The 26,399-nt window shown below is 39.3% G+C and overlaps 1 non-coding gene across 1 annotated transcript; it reads right to left on the bottom strand.

Annotated features, from left to right (window-relative positions):
- Positions 1-18,769: 18,769 nt before the first annotated feature.
- On the bottom strand, positions 18,770-18,874 carry LOC145071737 (small nucleolar RNA Z279/snoR105/snoR108). Its single transcript, XR_013690746.1, has one exon. It is a non-coding gene; the product is annotated as a small nucleolar RNA Z279/snoR105/snoR108 (small nucleolar RNA).
- Between the last annotated feature and the right edge of the window lie 7,525 nt (positions 18,875-26,399).

Below are 26,399 nucleotides of genomic sequence, written 5' to 3'. Positions count from 1 at the left end.
TCCTATAATATGTAGCAGGGGTGGATCCACAATAGATATCAGGATGCCCCTCAAAAAAATTTAGTACTATAATTTTTTTAGAAAAAACCTGTTTTATGTAGTGTATATATACATAATATTAATATGTTTAGCGAGATAATTACACAAGTTGTAGTTGGTTTAGACGGTTAAGGTGTTAGGATGTATTTCGGGAGGTTGCAAGTTCATATTTTCTTATAAATATTTATTTTCTTTCATTTTCACAGTTTCTTTTATATAGCTTTATATGGATTATACTTATTATATTATGATGTTGTGAAAGTTAAACACAAATATTGTGTTGTCAAAGTGGTAAAGCGTTGAACTTTTAACTTTAAGGTTCCTATTTTATTTTGTTTATCAGTTTTTCAACTTGTTTTTTTTAATTCTAAAATTGTCTCACATCAATCATAACATGAAACATGGATCATACACATGTTATATAAGCAAGACAAACTTCTCAATTCTCAAAAGTTAAACTTTCGAATGGGTTTAGGTTTAAACCCGAAACCGAGTTTGGAAAACCGAGAAACCGAACTTACTTTGACCCTGGCTCCGCCACTGATACCTACAATAATGTTCAAGACCATTAGGTTTTTACGCTTTAACACATGATGTGTATCGATTATGACATCCTTAAAGTTTTATTATTTTGAGACATTTATTAGTACTCAAAATGTTGTGCCTTACTCGAATTTTCTGCAAAAAAAAATGATTTTTGAAAGCGCAAATTTTTTTTTTGTTTTGAAAATTAGGATGTTACAATTGATATCAGAGCATTAGTTTAAGCGATTTAGGAAATTATGAGGATTTCTAGACTTAAACTTAGAGTGATAAGCGATGATGATAAGGCGTGTGTCTAGTATATCTTAGGTTGTGTATATTAGGTTGTATATCTAAATAGTACTAGAATACCTTAAGGCGTTGACCATAATTAAGATTATGTGCTCATGAAAATTATTTTATAACATACCTTAGGTTTAATACCTTAATCGATATGATGTGTAGTAGCATATTAGGAGAGATGCCTTATATGCTAATATGTGTTGATTGATAAATAATATAGCATGCTTTAGGTTGCTTACCAAAACTGCTATTACTTGAAGAAGTTTAAGGTTTGTTACCGTCTTACCTAGGGGTGTTCAAAAAAACCGCAAAACCGAAAACCCGAGCCGATCCAGTCAATCCAAAACCGGAAAAACCTGAACCGAAATTAACCGAAATAAAAAAAAAACGAAACCAAAAAAACCGACTATCTATGGGTCGGTTTCGGTTTTAATATTTAGGTATCCACGGATACCCGAACCGAACCGTTATATATATATATATATATATATATATATATATATATATATATATATATATATATATATATATATATATATATATATATATATTCAAGCATTATTTCCAAAAGAGAGAGTGAAGATGCAATAAACAAATAAACAAATAAATAAATAATAATGATATATATTATTAGTATAGATATAAAACATAATAAAAATATTAAAGATCTTAATTGTATGCCTGTAATATTTTTTAGTCACGAAGAGAAAGTGAATATGCAATAAACAAATAAACAAATAAATAAATAATAATGATATATATTATTAGTATAAATATAAAACATAATAAAAATATTAAAGATCTTAATTGTATGCTTGTAATATTTTTTAGTCACGATATATAATACTTTTTGATGGTTAGGATGGTTGACATAACAAAATTTATCCTTAAGCATGATCCGGTAATGGCCATTGCCAATTTTCAGTTTCCATTTTCACATTCATCATGTTTTCGTGTTATTTTTATTATAATAGTTATTATAAATATTATAATGAATATTATTTGACGTCATCATGTTTTTGAAGTCTACCTTGCTTATTTTGATAAAAAAAAAGGTTGAAATAGAGTTTGTAGTTTTGTTTGAATTTGACGTTTATATTTAGTGGGTATCCGTGAACCGAACCGTGGTTACCCGTCTTCACACGGTTTGGTTCGGTTCGGTTTTTTCTACCAAGCCGGTTCGGTTTCAGGTAGTGCGCAGGGACCCCCTCCATACTCACTTCCCTAACCAGGCACATACAAGTATCACATAGATAACAGGTATAACTAAACATGCACATAGTCATCGGGTGCCACCTGGCATCGAACTGTAGTCTGGAAACATACATATAAACATTCATCGGGCCCCATCCAACATCGAACCGTTATCCGGAAAGCATACAGACATTCCTCGGGCATCGCCCAACATCGGACTGTAATCCGAAAACATACAAATACAGACACATGCAAGAATCATGAAGACATCAAGCATACCAACATTCCTCGGGCACCGCCCAACATCGGATCGTAATCCGGAAAACATATAAACATACATCGGGCACCGCCCGACATCGGACCTTAGTCCAGAAAACATACAATCATAAATATAGGCTGGCATTTGTGCCTTCAAGTCGTTCAAACAGGAGGAAACTCACCTTGAATGTTGAAGCTCACTGCACGAAATCCTTAGTTGGTGCCCTGACAATTCCTCCATCTATCAATACCAAAATATCACCCAATTAGCCATCAGGTCCCAAACCATGATCCATAATCCATACTTGGGGTAAAATGACCATTTTACCCCTGGCCCAACAAGATTCACAACTAAGTCCACTAGTGGCCCACTAATGGACCACTCTTCTAAATTGGGACAACCCCTCTAATGGGCCTTATCCTAAATCCCAAACATATTCTTAGCCCAAAATATCTGATTTCTGATGACCTACAAAGGCCCAAAGTAGTAAAGTCCAATGAATGGCCTAAACCGAAGCCCACATGTGCGAAGCCCACTCTAACTGAGTATGTAAGGCGTACTCAATTGTACGCAACGCGTACTGGGTTTGTGACATGTACGTTGTGCGTACCAGCCTGTACGCCCAACGTACTCCTATGTTAATTCTGTTTTTCTATTAAGCACTTAATGCTTCAAACCAAGGGACCAAATCACAGATATGAGCTCTACTTAACGTCTTGACCTATAGAGTCACTGACTTGGTGACTTAGCATGAAAGTGACCTTAACTCATGCATGGGTGGATTTCAACCCCAAAAATGGCAACTTTATGATTCTTGAACTCAAATAACATTGAGAATGGAAACTCTAAGTTCCAAAACGACATGGACACAAGGGACTTCATCCATGGGATCAAAAGAGTCTATAAACCCAATCTAAAAGAGACCTAAGAGAATAACCACCAAGTTCAAGACTTTATACCTCAAATGAGAGCCAAAAGTTGATGAGGTGTTGGATCTAAAAGCTCAATCTTCTCCAATAAATCTTCAAGAGTGAACACCTTCTTCAAAAACACCAACATGCTCTTCTAATGGCCTTATAAGCTCCAAGAACACACAAGGAGGGATTAGGGTTTCGTGAAAGTTGTCTAAGGGTGAGAGGGAGGCTGATCTTTAAGGACATTGTGCTCTTTATATATCTCTTATCCCTATAATTAGGGTTTTCAAGATCTGACCGTATCCCCCGCATACCACCTTGTACGCCCAATGTACGAGGTCTCGCACCCCGACCTAACCCTCGCGCCTACTCTGCGCGTATCAATGCTACGCCCTGCGTACTAGGGTTTTCCCCAAACCCTAATTCTTCCGAAAACCATAACTCTCTCAGTATAACTCTGATTTCGATGATCCTTATATCCACGAAAAGGTGTCGAGAAGCCTTACGCTCCTAACAACACACCCAAGCCTTAAAACCTCCCGGAAAAAAAAATCCAAAACCCACAAAAGACCGAGATATCAAATTACGATTATACCCTTGGCTTTTGAAGGCACAATCGAATACTTGGACCACTTATACCATGACACCCACATCCGAAGTGGGCCAAATCCTTCCTCTCCTAAGGCCCTAATCCTTATGACAATTGATGATTGGGCCGTAACCCCGAGCAACGAAACACTTTCAAAACCGAGTGTTACAAACGATGTCATGGAAGGATTATGAAATGAAGAAATAGAACGATATGTATGGTGACTTGCATGAGTTAAAAGATGATACAAGTAGTTAGAGAGTGTTTTTCTCCATACCGCTAGAATAAATTCTACTATAGTGTACCTTGTAGACTAGACAACACTTGAGAAAGAATTTATATGAAGAGCTTGGAAGTGAAAATTACTAGTGACCTAGGAAAAGTATTAGAACATGCTAGATCATACATATGCATGAGAAGGATCCTAAAAGGCAAGTATGGGAAAGCCAAGATGTGCTTGATAGATATGTAAAATCCCTAGTTGATTTTTGGAGAAATTGTTGTATGTACTTGTTTGAAAACACTTTTGTGTGATTAGTTGCTTAGTGATATAGTGAATTGGAGACTACCAGAAAATTCTTGGAACGAGTATGAATATGTGTGGAAGGTAGTAGAGGTCTATACTACCCACAACACAAGACTCACACTTGGATCAAATAGTGTAGCACCCGGTTCCTGGTACGTAAATGTTATTTGAGTATTTCCTTTCTTTTAGCCTTGGACTCGGCGAGTCATAGGTCCGACTCGCCGAGTGGATGCGGGACCCGGGACACGTTTAAGTTGGCGACTCGGCGAGTCCATATCCTGGACTCGGCGAGTCATAGCTGTTGGATGAAACCCTAAGTTTCAGGGGTTTGCACCCTATTTAAAGGACTTATCAGCCCCAAGCCGGCCCCCATTGACCCTTAAAGCCCTGTATCTCTCGTTCTAAGCTATTCTTTGAGAGTTTGAGGTTTGTGTGTGTGTTTTTGAAGGTTTGGAAGAAGGAAGGAAGTAGATCCAGAAGAAGGGAAGCCATCCAGGCATTATTTGTGTTCTTCCAGCAGTTCCTTTGAGGTATAACCCGTTTTCCCCTTGATTCTATGCTTAAAACTTCATTTGGGTCCTTCTTGGTCAAATCCCCAAGCTTGTATGTGCATTGTATGTCGTAATAAGATGTTTGGCCTCTAGATCTAGGCAAGATTGAGCTCCAGGAGCTCAGATCTGTTAGCTTTATGGCCCCATGTTGCTTGTTAGCCCTAGATCTACCCTTTTGAGACATTTTGAGCCCTAAAATCCATATTGGTGAATATCCACACGTAAAGTTGGAAACTTTACGTGTGATTCGTGTCCTAGAAGTCCAGATCTGTGAATGACATGGACTAGAATCGAGCAAATCTGTGTATTTAGTGGATGCATGGCAACGACTCGGCGAGTCGTTCATATGACTCGGCGAGTCTGTTCGCGAGTCTCCGAGTTTGTCCCCTTTTCGTAGTGTCGAGTGAGCAGTGAGTCACGGGGTGTGACTCAGTGAGTCGGAAGCTTAACTCATCTATGGAGGTACTCGGCGAGTCAATGCCCTGACTCGGCGAGTTCAAGGCAATCTCCTTAGATCAAGAACAGACTCGGCGAGTTGTTCATACAACTCGGCGAGTCTTAGCATCAGTGTTCATCGGATGAAGATGAACTTGACGAGTTGTTCATACAACTCGGCGAGTAGGATGAAGGACTTGAATATTGGTTAAGAAGGTAACCCCGTCGAGTCGTCGCCTAACTCGACGGGTAGGATCGGGATTCAGGGCAGTCGTTTGGATAGGGACTCGGCGAGTTGGAAAGCCAACTCGGCGAGTCGGGTCAACTGAAAGTTGACTCTGACTTTGACTTAGGGCATGGTCAGGGGTAAAATGGTCTTTTTACCCAAAGGTCAGTGCGCAGTGTTTGATTGGGTATATTGTGGGAATTGCAGCCGGAGGATTTCCGGAGCAGCAGCAGCAGCAGCAGTAGGCAGTCAGTTCCCGATCAGATCAACAGCTACTTCGAGGTGAGTTACCTTCCAGTAGCGGTGGGTCTAAGGCCACAACGCCGACCCACCAGTAGGAGACGTATGGTAGATGATTGTCTTTGTGATATCATCTAGGTTTACTACTACCTGATATGTTATATGCTAGCATGATACGTTGTATGTGATAGTAGTCGAGTTCGGTTGTTAGGACCGAAGGGTAGTCAGACACCCCAGATACGTCTGACCGTATATGATGATATGTTTGCATACTGGCTTGTTATGTTATATGCGATAGAGGTAGTATGAGGGGACCAGTCCCTGTGGTCGGTTGTTAGGACCGACGGGTAGTCAGCACCCCAGAATGGCTTGACACGGGTAGTCAGCACCCCAGAATGGCTTGACACGGGTAGTCAGCACCCCAAAATGGCTTGACATGGGTAGTCAGCACCCCATAATGGCTTGACACGGGTAGGACGGCACCCCAGAACGGCCGTACCGGGTAGTCAGGCACCCCAGAATAGCCTGGCAGTAGGTATGTTACGTGTTTGTATGGTATGTGGTACGACGGGGGAACTCACTAAGCTTTGTGCTTACAGTCTTCAGTTTTGGTTTCAGGTACCTCCTCAGCTAGGGGAAAGGAGCCGGCGCGGTAGAAGCATGTCACACACACACACTCTCCGGTTTCCGCATTTACGAGCTTCACTGGGATTTGTACTCTGATATTTTGATTGAATGTATGAATTGGCTTTTAGACATGGTTCACTTGTGTTATGATTTGATCAGACAATGTTTTTAGCATTTATTTTCTAAAGTAATGTTTTTAAAACGAAATTTTTGGTCATGAAAATTGGGTCGTTACAAGTTGGTATCAGAGCCCTGGTTTGAGGGATTCGGACACACCTTCGGGAGTGTCTGAACTCAAATCGAGGGATTAAAAGATTTTCTAAAAGAAAATGTTTTCTAAAATTGAGAAAAGAGTTTTGAGAAGGAACGAAGTGTGTGATGTGCGCGACCGGCCGAGCTCAAGTAAGTATCCCCAAAGTATCCATACAAGTTTACGTTATGTTTATCAGCTTTTGTAGAACAGCATGCTAGAATAGGACTAAGGATCTAGGAGTGATGCCTGATGTGCCTGCTTAATGTGTTTCAGTTGTATGAGAACCTGCATGCTAGTTATTGAGTAGATAGTAAGTAGGATAGCCTGATTAGGTTATGCCTGGTAGTATGAGCTTAGCACTTTATGCTAGCTCAGTTCCTGAAAGTGGATAGAGTTAATTGAGATTGTTACCCTTATCTGAATGCTGCTTGCTTCGTGCTTCGTGGGACTCTGAATAATGGGAGTTAGCCATTAGGCGAATGCGTCACGTCACATGTGATTAGGGTTGAATAATCTTAGAGTGCCGGATTTGATCCTACTGTGCAGCTCTTATTTGAGTCCAACCGTTGTAGGGACGAGTCCGATACTCGAAGGACTATCTGAGCCTCGTCACATGTGATGGTATTCGGGTAATGGCTAACTGGCATTACAAGGAGGCCTGCAGCAGCTGAGGACTGGTTAGAGTGGAACTAGAGATTTCCCTAGGGCAAGCCTAGGATGAGTATAGCAGTAATCAGCAGTAGTGAAAGGGATCTGGTGGAGTCGAGGCATTCCTTGAAGAAGGTACGGATAGATGTGGAAGGTAGTATGGGCCCATACTACTGAAAGCAGAGGATCCGTACCCGAACCAACGATGGCCAAGATAATACCAGGGAACTTGTAAGTAGATGTGATCCCTCAGGGAGTATCAGTATCACTAATGATTGTTGTGATGTATTGCAGAATGGTGGTACTTCGATCGAGGCCGGTAAATGGCGGTTCAGGAGAGGGGTCAGGTTCGGGATCAGGTTCCGAGCCGGTTGATGAGAGACTACGCGAGTTCATCGCGTCAAAGATTACCAGGGGCATCCTTGAGTCGACTCCCATTATCTTCGGGTCGATCAAGGAAGGGATCATCGAGTTGATGGAGGATCGCCTCAGGGCGTTCAGGAGCGACATGGCATCTGGCCAGTCGGGGTCTCGCACACTGTCCTTTAAGGACTTTAGGGGCAGTGGTGCGCCGGATTTCCATGGGGTGAAAGACCCCATTGCTGCCAGGCGATGGATTGCAGACATCGAGTCTGCCCAGTTGACTAGCTTCTGCCCCGAGGGGTCGAAGGTGAGGTATGCAGCAGGATGTTTACGGGACCGAGCCCGGAATTGGTGGGAGTCAGTGGGTGACTCGTTGGGAGCCTCAGCTATCGAGGCCATGACCTGGTCGGACTTTGTGACCAGGTTCAGGGCAGAGTTTGCGTTGGCGGTCGAGCTTCAGCAGCTGGCCAGGGAGTTTCTTGACATGAGACAGACGACAGAGACTGTGGCGGAGATCACCACCAAGTTCCGGGAGAGGGCTTTGTTGGTGCCCCAGTATGCCGGTGACGAGGACATGAGGAGGACTCGTTACCATGATATGCTACGAGCTGACATCCGGGAGCATGTTAGCTTTTCGGCTTGCCCTACCTTGGACTCTATGATTGCCAGGGCGAGGGAGAGGGAGATAGATTTGGAGCACATACGAAAACGGAAATTGGAGGAGGGACAGGCAGGAGGGGCTTCGGGGAAGAAGCCCAAGGGATCAGATGGTAGGCCGAAAGGCCAGTCAGGACCGAACCGCTGCAGGAAATGCGGCAGGCCGCACGAGGGGGCGTGCATGATGGGATCATCAGGCTGCTACAAGTGCGGCAAGTCCGGGCACATCAGCAGGGATTGCACTGCTTCGGCAGCAGTTATTCAGACATCAGAGTTGCTGTGTTTTCACTGCAACCAGAGGGGCCACAAGAAGGCCAATTGCCCCTAGTTGATAGTTTCAGCGCCGGTGAAGGCGCCAGCTCCAGCGACCCTGCGGATCACGGATGGCCGGCAGGGCAAGTCAGAGGCTCCAGTGGTGAGAAGCCGAGCATTTCAGCTGACTACCGAGGAGGCATGCACCGCACCCGATGTGGTGACGGGTATGATTCTTTCCCTCTATCTTATTTTTATAATGTTATGTTATTGATATGTGCTCTGTATGTATACGTATGCATTAGGATCGTTCCATGTGAACGGCCTCCCAGTTCATGTGTTATTTGATTCGGGTGCGTCCCGATCATTTGTTTCCCTTGCACTTAGCAAGAAGTTTCATGAGCCATCAGGCGAGTTAGATTGCCCTTTGGAGGTGGAGATTGCTGATGATCGATCGGTGCGAGCATCGATGGTATTTCGAGATTGCATGTTGTGTTTGTTCGAGGAGCGCTATTTGGTAGATTTGGTTCCCATACCGTTGCGTGGGAACAAGGTGATTATAGGCATGGATTGGCTGAGCCCTAATGGGGCTGTGATAGATTGCACGCAGCAGCTAGTGCTGGTCAGGACCCCAAGTGGGGGAGAGTTAGTGATTCATGGAGAGAGGCCCCAGTGTGGACCCGCTGTATGTTCAGCAGCGAGGGCTAGGCGCTACCTTCAGCAGGGATGCGCAGGATATGTCGCGTATGTGATGGATACCCGGGAGGCGGGTAAGTCGACAGTGAGCGAGGTTCCGGTGGTCCAAGACTTTGCAGATGTTTTCCCAGAGGAGCTTCCTGGGATACCTCTGGAGCGACAGGTGGAGTTCAGGATTGACCTTGTTCCTGGTGCGGCTCCGATAGCCAAGGCACCGTATCGGTTGGCTCCTCCCGAGATGCAGGAGTTGTCTACGCAGCTGCAGGAGCTGCTAGACAAGGGATTTATTCGTCCGAGCAGTTCGCCTTGGGGAGCTCCGATTCTGTTTGTGAAGAAGAAGGACGGGTCGCATCGGATGTGTATAGATTATCGGGAGCTGAACAAGGTAACAGTGAAGAACCGTTACCCGCTTCCGAGGATTGATGACCTCTTTGACCAGCTTCAGGGAGCATCTTGGTTCTCCAAGATTGATTTGCGTTCGGGTTATCATCAGATGAGGGTCAGGGAGGAGGATATGCAGAAGACCGCGTTTCGGACACGCTATGGCCATTATGAGTTTGTGGTGATGCCGTTTGGGCTCACCAATGCTCCTGCCGCGTTCATGGACCTCATGAACCGCGTATGCAGACCGATGCTGGATCGGTCTGTGATAGTCTTCATCGATGACATCTTGGTTTATTCCAAGACTCGGGAGGAACATGAGGAGCATCTGAGAGAGGTGTTAGAGACCCTGAGGAGGGAGAGCTTGTATGCCAAGTTCTCCAAGTGTGAGTTTTGGTTACGCGAGGTGCAATTTCTAGGACACCTCGTCAACCAGAACGGGATTCTGGTCGATCCGGCCAAGGTCGAGGCCGTGATGAGATGGGAGGTTCCGAAGTCTCCATCTGAGATTCGGAGTTTCCTGGGATTGGCAGGCTACTATCGGAGATTTATCCAGGATTTCTCCAAGATAGTCGTACCCCTAACGCGGCTAACGAAGAAAGCCGTGGTCTTTCGGTGGGGACCCGAGCAGCAGGCTGCATTTGAGACGCTGAGACAGAGATTGTGTGAGGCACCGATCTTAGCCCTGCCAGAGGGCGTAGAGGATTTTGTGGTTTATTGTGATGCGTCCATTTCTGGGTTGGGTGCGGTACTGATGCAGAGGGGGCATGTCATTGCCTACGCTTCGAGGCAGCTCAAGCCTCACGAGGCGAACTATCCGACGCACGATTTGGAGTTGGGGGCGGTGGTCTTTGCCCTCAAGATTTGGCGGCATTACCTCTACGGGGTTCGATGTACCATCTACACGGACCACAAGAGTTTGAGGTACCTCATGGATCAGCCGAATCTGAACATGAGGCAGCGTCGATGGTTGGACGTGGTGAAGGATTATGATTGTGAGATCCTTTACCACCCGGGGAAGGCCAATGTGGTGGCCTATGCGCTTAGCCGCAAGGCGGCGCCGATCAGGGACGTTTGCATGAGGATGACCGTGGTGACTCCCCTGTTGGAGCAGATTCGGGAGGCTCAACAGGAGGCTATCAAGGAGGAGCATCGGAAGAGCGAGCGTGTGGTGGGTCAGGCTTCCTCCTTTGATTATGATAGCCGAGGACTTTTGACACTACACCGTAGGGTGTGGGTGCCGTATCACGGAGGCGTGCGCCAGATTTTGATGGAGGAGGCGCACAAGTCCCGATTCTCTATTCATCCCGGGGCGCCGAAGATGTATAGGGATCTTCGTCTAGACTATTGGTGGCCCTGCATGAAGCGGGATGTGGCATGGTATGTCGAGCGATGTTTGACTTGCAGGAAGGTCAATGCCGAACATCAGAGACCGCATGGCAAGATGCAGCCGTTGGATATTCCACTGTGGAAATGGGAAGATATCACGATGGATTTTATCACGAAACTTCCCAGGACCGCACGTGGAGTGGATTCGATTTGGGTCATCGTGGATAGATTGACCAAGAGTGCTCACTTTATTCTGATTCAGAAGAGCATATCGGCCGAGAAATTGGCCGACATCTATATCAGAGAGATTGTGGCACGGCATTGGGTGCCAGTATCGGTGATCTCGGACAGGGATGTGCGTTTTACTTCCAGGTTTTGGAAGAGATTCCATGACGAGTTGGGCACTCGTCTGCATTTTAGCACTGCCTTTCACCCGCAGACGGATGGGCAAAGCGAGCGGACCATCCAGACTCTGGAGGATATGCTGCGAGCGTGCATGCTAGATTTCGGTGGTAGCTGGGATACCTATCTTCCCCTGGTCGAGTTCTCCTACAACAACAGCTATCACGCGAGTATCGACCGCCCTCCCTTCGAGATGTTGTACGGGCGGAGGTGTAGGACCCCGATATGCTGGAGTGAAGTTGGTCAGAGGGTCATGGGGAGCACCGAAGTGGTGCTCAAGATGACCGAGAGGATCCAGCAGGTCCGGAGCAGGCTTCAGACTGCTCAGAGTCAGCAGAAAAGTTATGCCGACAAGCGTCGATCCGATTTGGAGTTTCAGGTCGAGGATATGGTTCTCCTGAAGGTGTCGCCGTGGAAAGGCGTCATTCGATTCAGGAAGCGGGGCAAGTTGGGCCCGCGATTCATCGGACCGTTCAGGGTCGTAGCCCGGGTGGACGATTCTGCAGTAGTACCTTTGGAGGATTCTGCAGTAGTACCTAGTGGACGATTCTGCAGTAGTACCTTTGGAGGATATTCAGGTTGATGACAGCCTGAATTACATTGAGCACCCAGTCGCAATCCTCGACAGGAAGTCGAAGGATTTGAGGAACAAGAAGGTGGAGCTAGTGAAGGTGCAATGGCAGCACGCAAGGGTTCGGAATGAACTTGGGAGCCGGTGGACGAGATGATGGAGCATTATCCCGAGCTGTTTCAGGATCGAGCAGCAGACTTCGAGGACGAAGTCTAAAATAAGTGGGGGAGATTTGTAGCACCCGGTTCCTGGTACGTAAATGTTATTTGAGTATTTCCTTTCTTTTAGCCTTGGACTCGGCGAGTCATAGGTCTGACTCGCCGAGTGGATGCGGGACCCGGGACACGTTTAAGTTGGCGACTCGGCGAGTCCATATCCTGGACTCGGCGAGTCATAGTTGTTGGATGAAACCCTAAGTTTCAGGGGTTTGCACCCTATTTAAAGGACTTATCAGCCCCAATCCGGCCCACATTGACCCTTAAAGCCCTGTATCTCTCGTTCTAAGCTATTCTTTGAGAGTTTGAGGTTAGTGTGTGTGTTTTTGAAGGTTTGGAAGAAGGAAGGAAGTAGATCCAGAAGAAGGGAAGCCATCCAGGCATTATTTGTGTTCTTCCAGCAGTTCCTTTGAGGTATAACCCGTTTTCCCCTTGATTCTATGCTTAAAACTTCATTTGGGTCCTTCTTGGTCAAATCCCCAAGCTTGTATGTGCATTGTATGTCGTAATAAGTTGTTTGGCCTCTGGATCTAGGCAAGATTGAGCTCCAGGAGCTCAGATCTGTTAGCTTTATGGCCCCATGTTGCTTGTTAGCCCTAGATCTACCCTTTTGAGACATTTTGAGCCCTAAAATCCATATTGGTGAATATCCACACGTAAAGTTGGAAACTTTACGTGTGATTCGTGTCCTAGAAGTCCAGATATGTGAATGGCATGGACTGGAATCGAGCAAATCTGTGTATTTAGTGGATGCATGGCAACGACTCGGCGAGTCTGTTCGCGAGTCTCCGAGTTTGTCCCCTTTTCGTAGTGTCGAGTGAGCAGTGAGTCACGGGGTGTGACTCAGTGAGTCGGAAGCTTAACTCATCTATGGAGGTACTCGGCGAGTCAATGCCCTGACTCGGCGAGTTCAAGGCAATCTCCTTAGATCAAGAACAGACTCGGCGAGTTGTTCATACAACTCGGCGAGTCTTAGCATCAGTGTTCATCGGATGAAGATGAACTCGACGAGTTGTTCATACAACTCGGCGAGTAGGATGAAGGACTTGAATATTGGTTAAGAAGGTAAACCCGTCGAGTCGTCGCCTAACTCGACGGGTAGGATCGGGATTCAGGGCAGTCGTTTGGATAGGGACTCGGCGAGTTGGAAAGCCAACTCGGCGAGTCGGGTCAACTGAAAGTTGACTCTGACTTTGACTTAGGGCATGGTCAGGGGTAAAATGGTCTTTTTACCCAAAGGTCAGTGCGCAGTGTTTGATTGGGTATATTATGGGAATTGCAGCCGGAGGATTTCCGGAGCAGCAGTAGGCAGTCAGTTCCCGATCAGATCAACAGCTACTTAGAGGTGAGTTACCTTTCAGTAGCGGTGGGTCTAAGGCCACAACGCCGACCCACCAGTAGGAGACGTATGGTAGATGATTGTCTTTGTGATATCATCTAGGTTTACTACTACCTGATATGTTATATGCTAGCATGATACGTTGTATGTGATAGTAGTCGAGTTCGGTTGTTAGGACCGAAGGGTAGTTAGACACCCCAGATACGTCTGACAGTATATGATGATATGTTTGCATGCTGGCTTGTTATGTTATATGCGATAGAGGTAGTATGAGGGGACCAGTCCCTGTGGTCGGTTGTTAGGACCGACGGGTAGTCAGCACCCCAGAATGGATTGACACGGGTAGTCAGCACCCCAGAATGGCTTGACACGGGTAGGACGGCACCCCAGAACGGCCGTACCGGGTAGTCAGGCACCCCAGAATAGCCTGGCAGTATGTATGTTACGTGTTTGTATGGTATGTGGTACGACGGGGGAACTCACTAAGCTTTGTGCTTACAGTCTTCAGTTTTGGTTTCAGGTACCTCCTCAGCTAGGGGAAAGGAGCCGGCGCAGTAGCAGCATGTCACACACACACACTCTCCGGTTTCCGCATTTACGAGCTTCACTGGGATTTGTACTCTGATATTTTGATTGAATGTATGAATTGGCTTTTAGACATGGTTCACTTGTGTTATGATTTGATCAGACAATGTTTTTAGCTTTTAATATTTTCTAAAGTAATGTTTTTAAAACGAAATTTTTGGTCATGAAAATTGGGTCGTTACAAATAGAGTCACAAGGTTACTAAGGCACTAGTAGTTGAGTTTGTTTTGTCTGTTTCCATCATTACATGTGGTATGGTGATGACTAGGAAAATGACTTTTATTCAGACCCTAGTTGTCATAACGAATCGAGTAAGATTTATATAAGTTTGAGAAGTTAATTGACCGGTTTAAAGAGCCACGTCATGTGTAATAACCGACTTTAGTCGGGGGATTGAAGAAGGAAATGAGCGAGATGATCGAAAGAAGTATTGCAACATTCGTTAGGGTTAGGTAGATAGTAACTATAAATGTTACTTGCTACAATGTGGTTGTAACACATTAGAACATGAAGGAAGGTGTTTTTCGTGATAAGAGTTTGACTCATAGAAACATGAGTCTAGTTTGATTATACATATGTTGTGTTGTGCAATGGAATACCATTAGAGTGTGACCATTTGGTTTGTTACTATATCCAAAGTAAAGACCTTATATATGGTTAAGTCTATGACCCAAATTGAGAAGGAGCACGAGCCTCGGATGAAGACTGAGTTGTAACTCGAAGGAAATACGGATTCGTAAAGATCGTGAACTTTGTCATATTAATCTTTAGTGATAAGGGATTAGTCGTGTGAGGAGATTCATTGAAAAAGAGTATTTTGGGTTATAGTAAGATTTTAAAAAAACCAAGTTGATGTTTTGATGATGAAACTGTGTCGACATGTTGATAAGTTGTCATAAAAGAACCTAGGATACCATGATGAATATCAGTCCAATAAATTAGTTGATTTAGTACTGTGGGTATGCGATACACAAACAAATATTTGTTTAAGATTCATTACCCATAGTTGTTTTGCTATTGTTTGATTTCTGGACAGAATCATCCTAAGTGGGGAGAATTGTAATGCCCATAAGTTAGGGCTAGATTATTTAAGTGATTATTATAAATAAATATTCATTTTATTATTTGTTAGTTTTACGCGTTACGAACTATATTAACCTTTTATTACTAAGCGATAAAAATAACAATTTTGATAGATGATTATTTAGGATAAAAATAATGTCTCGATGATGATTCCATAGATATAAGGAACACTCAAATCTGACTTCGTATAAAGAAGTTATGATTGTTCGAAGTTTTGCGTTCAAACCTATACGAAAAACTACATCGTAAAATTCGAACCAGAGATAGGTTGCTTATTAGTCGTAAAAATAGATAGTGTACATATAAAGAATGCCAAAATCTGACTTCGTATTAGGAAGTGATGATTTTTCGAAGTTTAAGTACAACAGAGCGTGACACTGAAAGCGACATTAAAATTGGTTGATGGTTAGCCAAAACAATGTAAACGAGAGTTAAAGATCACATAAATATGAACCCGTAAATATAAAAAAAGTCGAGAAAGGAGTTCGTATGAAGGGTTTATGATTTTCGTATAGACTTTAACAGTCCAATCTGTCTAAAAATATGAATTTAAAATAGAGCGAGAATTAGTTGTTGAGGTATAAAGGGAAGTGGTAGAGCTCATCGAGAGAATTCCAGGAATATAAAGAACATAAAAAACGGAGCTCGTATGTGACAGTTATGACCGTTTGAAGATTTCAGGAAAATGCTGGTCTGATGGTGTGGCATTCCGAGAACACGCCGGACTGCCTTGTCCGGTATCCGACTCCTCCAGGTGACCGAGTGATGTGGCCGAATAAGAAAGTGACACGTGGCGCCATGAAAAATGGACATGTGGCAGTGTTCTAGAAGGCGAACGACATACCGATATGGACCAACACGACTGCGACATGTTGGTGCCACAAAAAATGGACACGTAGCAGTGTTCGAGGTCGTTGTCTCAATAAAAAATAACCACAAAAACCATTAGATAGGCAGGCTAAGTAAGGATTGAATCCATGGGGAGTTCATGGTCAAACTTTGTGTCAAAATAGTAAATGAAAAATGGATTACTTGTAATTGTCACAAAAATATTTGAACAAAGATTTGACAAAAAGGTTAGAACTTTATAAATTAAAACTGATCTCTAAATGTGCAAAGTAAGGTACTCTCGGTTCAGTCATCGAACAATTCAGATTCACTCACTTTCTTCCCTAGACAAATAATAGACGCATCCACCTTTGACACAACATTATGATAAAGTTGTGTCGGATGATCTTTTATCCACTATTAGTATCAGGAAGATCGTTGTAAGAATCAAACTATTAGTATTAGGAAGATCGTTGTAAGAATCATTGTTCAGGTAAATTTATATTTTTGACCCAAAGCGAAAATTTGTTGCAAATTGGTCCCCATGGCACGTTAATGAATGTCACGCCTCATGTGAGTATGTTGTGCGTACTCACGATTACGTCGGGTGTATGTAACAAACGAGAAAACCCTAATTTTTAGGGTTTAAGCCTTATTTAAGCATTCTTGTCCCCTCGAACCCTTTCCCTCATCAACCTCCATCTCCCAAATCGTCCTTTGCAAACCCATATCCATTGTGTGAGCATTTTTAAGCTTGAAAGTGCATTTCTGGTGTTCTTGAAGGAAGAAGAAGGAAGTGAAATCATCTTGGAGGTATAAAGTTTGAAACTTTATGAGTTATTTTCTTGGATCTTGTTAGCCTTGAGTTTGTGTTCATTTTGGTCCCATAAGCTTGGTGTTCATTAGTATGGATTACTCTAAACATAAGAGTTGTCCTTTTAGACGTTTTTAGGTGTTAGGAACCAAAAAAATGTGATCTTTATCCTTCTATCCCTTCCATACAAGAGTTATGATTTTTTAATGGAATAATAAGTTGGGATTTTAGCTCTTTGACCTTTTCTAGCCATGGAAAGTCGAAAAGGTGGAAAATTTATGACTTAGAATGATGTTTTGGGTCTAGATCTTAATTTGGGTGAAAAGTCCTTAAGGAATGAGCACTTAATAAGAAGGATTGGGTTCAGACGAAGTATGTTGGGCATACCAAGAGGTACGTTGCACGTATTGGGTTAGAGTCTCGTGGTTTAAATGAGTTGCGACTACACCCAACGTAGTAACGGAGTACGCAGGGTGTACTCAGTTAGTTTGATTTTCCTTGACTTTTTGACTTTGACCTTTAACCCGAGGTTTGACCAAGTGTGACCTAGGGGCATTTTGGGTGTTTTAAGTTGTAGTTTGAGCTTAGGTCATTGTTTGTAGTATAGGTAACATGTAGAATTTGCATTTGGAGCAACGTTCTTTTTTGCTATATGTTCAGAGTGTGAGGTGAGTTTCCTCACTGTACTTGTGGGTTGAAGGCATCAATGTCGACCCATTAGGTTATGTATCCTGGTATATAGGTTGTTGCTATGCTGTAGTGATCTATTAGATCTGCATGATTATTTGTTTGTTGGTTATATATTTATTTGTTACATACGTCGACATACTAGTCTAGCATCCAAGTGTTGACCTCATAACGAACTGACGACATTAACACGGTCATGCGAGTAAGTTATGAAAGAACTGTCAAAAGTACAATGAACGGCGGTCTAAACAAGCCATGAACAAAGGTTAAAAAGGGTTGCTCAAGCATTAAATGCTGTTAACGAAGAATATACATATGTGACTAATGACAACAACTAATAAATGCAATTTACTCACAGACGACTCCTCGTTTGCTACCACAATCAAGTCCAAAGACAAATTTTCATGGACTAACTTTATCCTTTGGACTATGGGGGATTAATGGTGTGCTCAAGTCGATGTCTTCATAAAATACTAACATCGAACCTTGGCATGATAAAAGCTTACACCCTGAATTGTCGAACACCATTAAGACCATCACATAACTATTGGTCAAGAACCCTAAGATAACATATCTCAAAAAATGCATTCTATGAAAATAAATGTACAATTACGAGACATAAACTAATCTTAAAAGTACAATGTATATCTTATAGTTAATAGAGTCCTATAAGGGATCGGGTAAAACAATGGACCCGATCTCCTAATAAGTTATATAAAAACAGAGCATGACTTAAGGTAAAGGGTCACTATTTTCTTCATCATCAATCCATACTAAAAAATGCAATATTGTCATGACTTAAGCATTTAAGATCAATACCATGATGCGACCTAGATCAAGTTTTTGACGTTTTTGTTTATGTAAACAAGTTGCATGTAGGAAGCCATCGACCGAATAACCATACTAACGAAAAGGGGTATATCATATATTTCATTATCTATTATAAAAGAATCGTTACTCATATATTTCATTGTTTATTATAAAATAATCGTTTATTTAGCAAAAAAAATATTTGGTAATATACGAAATAACATAAGTTCTAAAAGAAATGTTATTTCATTAATAGTGATATTATTTTAATAAAAAAATCGGATCCTTTTCAAAAGGAAATACCAAACTAGTTCGTATAAAATTTATGAAGTACAAAAATAAATCTTTAAAAAACATAAACAGAACTATTAAATTTTTCGAATAAAAAAAAATCATACAAGTAAAAACTAAATAATAATACTAATAAAATAGGGATCAGACGGTAAAGAATTGGAGGTGCCTAATTGTCGTAAAGCTTTAGGCAGACACCCCATCTCGCATGTTTAATTGCGAGCGATGACCACTCATCACTTCCCATTAAAACTTGCTTTGAAGGATCATGCCTTTTCCATTTCCCTTAACCTCCCTTTTATAGCCACTCCCCACATTACTATTTCTCTCCCGTCTTCGATATGGGACCAATTACATTTATCATATATACACCACACAACACCACCATGTACATATTATCTCAAAATTAATTTTAATTATATATTTATATTTTTCCTATCGGTATTTATCAGTGTATCAATATCTAAATCTAAGTATAATAAACAATATTAAATAAGATAAAGGCGAAACTGTTGTCGTTATATTTTTAGATTAAAAGTTCCCTTCCAACATTTGATATATTTGACAATGATATTGTTTAACATTTGATGTTGCTGAAATTAGTATCACATTTGAAATTTAACCATAAAAACGTCATGTGTTAAAAAAATACGACTATTACCATGTCCTAAAGAACTCGTTATGACGCGTCATTGCTCCAAAGCTTGTATTTGTCGTCAAACTTTGACAAAATGTCGTTTTAAGCCACATATGTATACAAAAATAAATAACAGTATAATATATATATATATATATATATATATATATATATATATATATATATATACTAGTTACGTTCAAGGCCCGTGCTAATCACGGCCCATGAAATGTAATTTGGGTATTTCATTCTATTGTCTGAATCTTGAACAAACACAAGTACATAGCTGTTATTAATAAGAAATTCAAAGTATGTTGATTGTTATTGGTAAACAACCAAGTATGTTGTTATTATTGGCAAGGAAATGAAAATGCATTGCTACTATGGGTAAGGAAATTAAATAACATTGTTATTATGGGTAAAAACTAAAGTACATTGTTTATGTTGGCAAAAAGCATAAAATTTGTCTCCTGTAATTCCGAATTTACCCTTATTGGCTGGTCAAGACCCCGGGCTTGTCCATGGCTCCCACGTTTCATGCATAATTGATATTTACATAAAGCATAACATGGATCTATCTTTAAATTGTTGTTGTCTATAGGTAAATGCAAATGTGTTGTTATTATGGTTATAAAATTTTAAATATACTGCAATTAAGGTCCTTTTTAAAGCAACATTAGTAGATAAATTGACAAATAGTTTTTACCTTAATAGTTTTCTTAGCAGCCTTGTCATGTAACATTGAACCACTTGCTATTAAATAAAATTCTCTATCAAACAATTTTATTGTGTTTAGTGTTTGGCAATTTTGGTTATCTAGTAAGATATTTATAAAATTACCAAAAACTACATTGTTATATATAAGTATTTTACTTAAATCTTAAAAAAAAAAAAAAAAAAAAAAAAAAAAAAAAAAAAAAAAAAAAAAAAAAAAAACTATTTTTGATCAACTAAAATAATATTTGGGTGGAAAATTTAAAAATCAATTGGATTTACATCATGTTAAAAGTATTTTTCATGCAGATTGTACCATTAAACTATTAATATTTATCATCATATCATGATGATTATCATTATTATTAAGATACCAAATTTATAGTTTTTTTCAAAATACTGAATAATAGTTATAATAATAATAAACTAGAAAAGATTCGCCGGCCTTGCCGGGGTCGGAAGGTACTGCTTTGTAAAGTAAAGTAGCATGTTAAATTGCATTAAGATAATCTAGTAAACGAAGATAAACAATGTCATCTAATTACATAAGTAAAGAAATCTAAATCATTAATTAATGTAATAAATGAGGAAAATAAAGAATGGTCTCACAAATTGAACTTTATTGTCATGTATGGCAGCGGTCAGAAAACCAATCCAGAAAATATATACCGTTGCTTTTTGTCCGTTAATGTGAGGGTAATTTGGTCTTTTCAGGTAGTAGGGACTGAATTTGTCACCATGGGTAAACTGTATGGACAATTTATGTAATTTTGGCGGCGGTGGTGGTGATGGCAGATGGTGGGTGGGTTTATGATATTGGGTGTGTATTTTCTAATAAATAAAACATTAATTTAAAACCAAAAAGAGAATGTTAAATCTGGTAAACCACAGGGACCAATCGTGTAATTTTGTCTAACAATAATAATAATAATAATAATAATAATAATAATAATAATAATAATAATAATAATGAAGGACCATTTCTGCCAAAAGGCTAAATACTAATAATATGTAATAAAAGGTGAAGGTTATTAAAAATTCAAACCAAAGTGAAAGGGTTGTTTGTGAACAAAAGCATAAAGGTGAAGGGTCAATGTTGTAAGTTGGAGGACCAAAATTGATAGAAAAAGGTGTTATATTGTGGGTATTTTCTAATAAATAAAACATTAATTTAAAACCAAAAAGAGAATGTTAAATATGGTAAACCATAGGGACCAATCGTGTAATTTTGTCTAATAATAATAATAATAATAATAATAATAATAATAATAATGAGGGACCATTTCTGCCAAAAGACTAAATACTAATAATATGTAATAAAATGTGAGGGTTATGAAAAATTCAAACCAAAGTGAAAAGGTTGTTTGTAAGCAAAAACATAAAGGCGAATGGTCAATTTGTAAGTTGGAGGATCAAAATTGACAAAAAAATGTACCACTTTACTGTTAAAATCTTTCATAACTTTAAATATATATATATATATATATATATATATATATATATATATATATATATATATATATATATATATATATATATATAATAGTTTATTGGTTTAATGGGGTAGAAAATACTTTAGACGTAATATCCATATATAGGTAAAAAAAATTGTAATTTTCTATGTGTCCCTACACTCCAACTTCTTCATCATCAACAACTAAATCAAAACTCAAACATATAAACTAATAAAAATTACATGATTATTTTCTATTTTTAACCAAAAAAAAATTCATGTATCCACCGTCTTGGTTTCACATAGACTCGACGCATGTTTGTATTGTAATTGGTAGTACTTTTCATATACTTGAATTGATTTGCATTGTTTTCTCATTTAAAATGAAACAACTATTTGAAAATTGATATACGAATTAGTTAGTTTGGTTATCAAAGTCAATGCACAGTTTTTAAGGGAAATGGAATTAGCAATTTTAATCTTTCATGGCTATAATTGTTTTGCTTGTTTCCTCGCACCGGAAATGATTAAACATATAGTAAAAAAAAATCGTTCACAGTTGCATAATAAGTTACATTGTCGGTCCTTGTGTTTGCACTCACTGTATGTTTCATCCCAATCAAAGTGCTTCCACATTTATGGGCATTTACTGACCACATAAAATAAAATGTCAACTTGTCTAACTTGTTTCTTTTTGCATATCACATGAAGGTTGTTTAATATGCATTAAGAAAAGTAAAATGCATTGATATTACAGAGAGGTTTTGTATTTCCAATATGTGATCACATACCTCTTGATACAACTTTACCAATGGGCTAGAATAACCTGTATCAATCTCATTCACTACAACGTTATGCTCATTCACCATCAAACAAATTGATAAACATGTTTCCGTTACGATTTGAGTAGTGTACTGATGTGTTATTAAATAGTTGTTTTATAATGATTAAAGCAATTTTTATGCTGCTAATTTTAGTTAATTTTGGTTACTTTCATAGCTTCCTCACTTCTTATGGGAGTATTGTCTTGAATTAAGGACTAATGCTTAGCCACTATGGGAAGCAAATAATTACATGGTGATTACTAAAGCTGGTATTTTTGTTCATGGTTTCGATCATAACTGTAAATGAAGACCTAATTTTTTAAGCATCGTGATTATGCATAGTCTCTATGAAGGTAGGACAAGTAATCTTAGTAAAAATGTTTCAAATATTAATTCTTTATTTTGCTAATTCATAAATAATTTGCTACAAATACATCCCATATAATAAGCATCATGAACCAATCTTTATACATGTAGTGTAGTCCGCCAAATGTATTGAGATCTATTTTGTTGTAGGCAATAGTTTGCAACAAAAATAGAGTTGTCTCGATCAAAACCTATCTTTTTAGTCAAATGTGTTTTGGTAGTTAGAGCTACTTGATTTCCAAATAGAGAAGTATGAATAAGAATTTGAACACAGGTGATTGAAATGACTTTTTTCTATGCTTCATGATTTTGACCAAATTGAACTATATTTCTTTTTAGCCAAGTTTTCTAATTGTATCTAATTTACCAATACACGAGAAAATTATCATGGGGCTACCAGATATATGTTATAAGCCAACTCTTACCTAGAATATCTCCTTTCAATGTTTCTAGATGAAGTATAATTTTGATAAATTAAAAGTATAATCTTAAGAAATTAGCTAATATATAGTGATTAAAAATATGCATATATAAGTTACTGTGTGATCGAGAGATTTTGGGTGAATAATAAAAAGATGAAATAGGATCATATATTCACATAACTCACAAAAAATATCTTGTTAGGACTAAAAAATATAAAAGAGTTTTATACCATCTTTAGTCTCTGCAACACATTATCTTCAATCATTAACACAAGAACTTCACAGATGGTGTAGCAAAATGCTTCCCTTCCATACCCACTCATATTGTCCAATCCCAAAAGGCATTTCATTGAACACCTTATATGCATTCATATAAAACACTTATTATAATATCAAGCACTAACCCATTTTCAAAATATAAACTAAACAATGAACGGTATTAGAACGAGATTTTTACACAATTCACAAGTTAAAAACAAATTTGGTTGCAAAATACCAAAAATGATGATATCGGTTTGGATCATAACATTAAGGTGGAGATGAGTAGAAACAATGAATAAGAATTTTTATCAGGTTACATTAAAAATATGTGTAACAAATTATCAAACACATACCTTCAAAAAGGATTTTGTGAAGATAAGGTTGCTTGAGCCTTGAAATCGTTTGCCCTTCCAAGAAAATCATCATGTTTTCTATCAGAAGTACCAAACCAAGGGGATAAATTGAGAAACATGAAGAGGAATTAAAGCAAGGAAGAACACTTACAAAAGATGAAATCGAAATGTTGTGGTGGACCATAAACGTTGAAGTGTGATTTTTTGTACATCTTTAACAAAACCCATACTTGTGGTATGAAGATGAATATGTCGACATAAGAGGAGAGGGTTTCACTTATGGAAAAACGATCTCGGAAAATGAATCTGTAAAAATGGGGAGAGAGAAATGAGAAGGGAAGAAGAAGATGGAGAAAGAAAGGAGCGTTCAAAAATCGTATGAGAAGTCGCTAAGATTGGATGCGTCGTTTTCTGGAAGCGATGCCCCATATGGGGCGATGATGGTATTGGCAGAGTCGGAGGGTAGGGCTTCACTGAAGTAGGAGAGAAATTAAGAGAGGAAGAACATGCAAGTGATCGATGAATTAAAATTTGTCGATTCCTAGGTTCCATGGGTTTTGTAGATGAGGGAAGCATATTAGATGCACTTATTACAAACATGATGTATTAGAGAAGCAGCGGGAAGCGCGTGTTGAATCGACACCACATGCAAAGCGGTTGAGAGAATAGGTGTGATGGTGGAGTCGATTCCATCTTCCAGCCAAAAGTAATGCTTGAAGACCGACGTCAACGGCGGCGTTTAGAATGTATGTGACGTAGCGTTTAATGAAGGTTGTAAATTTGATTTTGACGAAACGAGAAAAACAACGTTTTTATATATAATAATGATATATATATATATATATATATATATATATATATATATATATATATATATATATATATATATATAATTGCCGGCTTAAGTCACGCTTTACAAACGAGGTGGCTCGTCACGACTCAAAAAAACTTAACACTAAACATTGTCGCCAAGTCACACCTTATGTTATTTAGAACTTTGGTTATTACCAATAACTAGGTTATAACCCGTGTAGTACACGGGTTAATTATAAAAAAATATTTAATTGGAATTTGTGAAAAATAAAACACAGTTTGTGTACAACTCTACTATTAATTGACAAGTTTATAACCCGTATAATATACAGTTGATAAATTAAAGTAAGATAAATAATAATTGTAATAAAATGAATGGAATAGAAGATTATTTATAATTGATTATTTCATATAATTGATTATCAAACATTTTGAATTTCAAAATCTTTATTAATAATGCTAATTTTAAGGGATTTAGAAGAGGATTTAAATTTAAATGTAAAATCATTAAGAAAAGATATGTGTTATTTTTTTAGAATAAAAGAAAAAAATTCAAAATTATAGAAAAATGACGAGTGACAAATTTAGGATTCTTTTATTAGAAAAGAGAGATTTCAATGATGTTTTATAATATTTTCACAAACAATATTAACAATATTATTTTAAGTCTTCTAGAGTACTTAATAATAACCACAAATATGATATGTTTATATCACTATCACCTCATCATCACGCATAACTATGTTGCGTTGGTATATTCACCACTACACATTATCTTTTGTAATTTAAATTAAATATACAATATGATGAAATTGCTAGGTTTTTTAATTAAAATAAAACATTACAATGCATAAATTTAAACTAACACCAAACAACTAAAAAAAACGTAGAAGAAAAATATCGAACATTTAAAAATTAATCTTAAAATTACATAAAATAAAGGTTCTATAAAAAACATAATTCAAATATATTAGTAGTCCTCTTTCATGTTGTTATAGTATAGATGCTCCACTAGGTCTCCTCGGAGATATTGACATGTTTCAACATTTTGAATTCCAGCTTCCTTTGTTAAGAATTCAATCGAACTCATAATGAAATGTTGATCCGAGTTAGGTATGTCGTTCTCATTGTACGTGTAAATCACTATACCTTCATGTTCAATAATCACAATATGCAATATAATACATGCATACACTATTGCTTGTGATATTTCATTATTCCAGGGTCATGCAACGTGTTTCATTACATGTCATTTTTACTTGAAGACTCTAAATGCCTTCTCTATATCCTTTCATGTAAGTTTTTTGTTTTTTGTTTTGTTTTTTTTTTGTCAACATCTTTGTTTTTTCTGTTCGATGTACCGTTTATGCCTTCACAAATGTAGTAACCATGTTTGTACTTGCGCTCGTTCATCGTGAAGGAAATTCCCGGTCCATATATTGTAACGTCCCAATTTTTTTTTTCATTTTTAAATTAATAAAACCAGTATTCCAAAAACATCATCATAATAATCCATATGAAACAAATGTATCAATCATCGCATCATATCAGAGTAAGTCAAGAAAATATGGAATGAGGTTGGGTGTGCTCTGCAATCATCCTGAGTTCTTCCATTTGAAAACCGAAGTACCTGAAACATAAACTGAAAACCGTAAGCACAAAGCTTAGTGAGTTCACCAAAGTATCACATACCAATACATACAAATGGGCCCAACCTTGGGGTTCGTTTCAACCCAAAAAGCAAGTATGGGCCCCGTCTTGGGGCCTCACCCTGGGGCATATTTCAACCCGAACATATCACAGTGGGCCCCGCCCTAGGGTATATTTCACCCGAACATTTCACAGTGGGCCTCGCCCTGGGTTATATTTCAACCCGTCATGCCATGTTGGGCCTGCCCTGGGGCGTGTTTCAACCCGATCAGAACAT

The sequence above is a fragment of the Lactuca serriola genome, chromosome 8 (genome assembly GCF_051521515.1).
Source record: "Lactuca serriola cultivar US96UC23 chromosome 8, Lser_US96UC23_V15, whole genome shotgun sequence".
Lineage (NCBI taxonomy): Eukaryota > Viridiplantae > Streptophyta > Magnoliopsida > Asterales > Asteraceae > Lactuca > Lactuca serriola.
The sequence above is the reverse complement of the archived record's forward strand: the minus strand, read 5'-3'. Positions and strand labels throughout refer to the sequence as shown.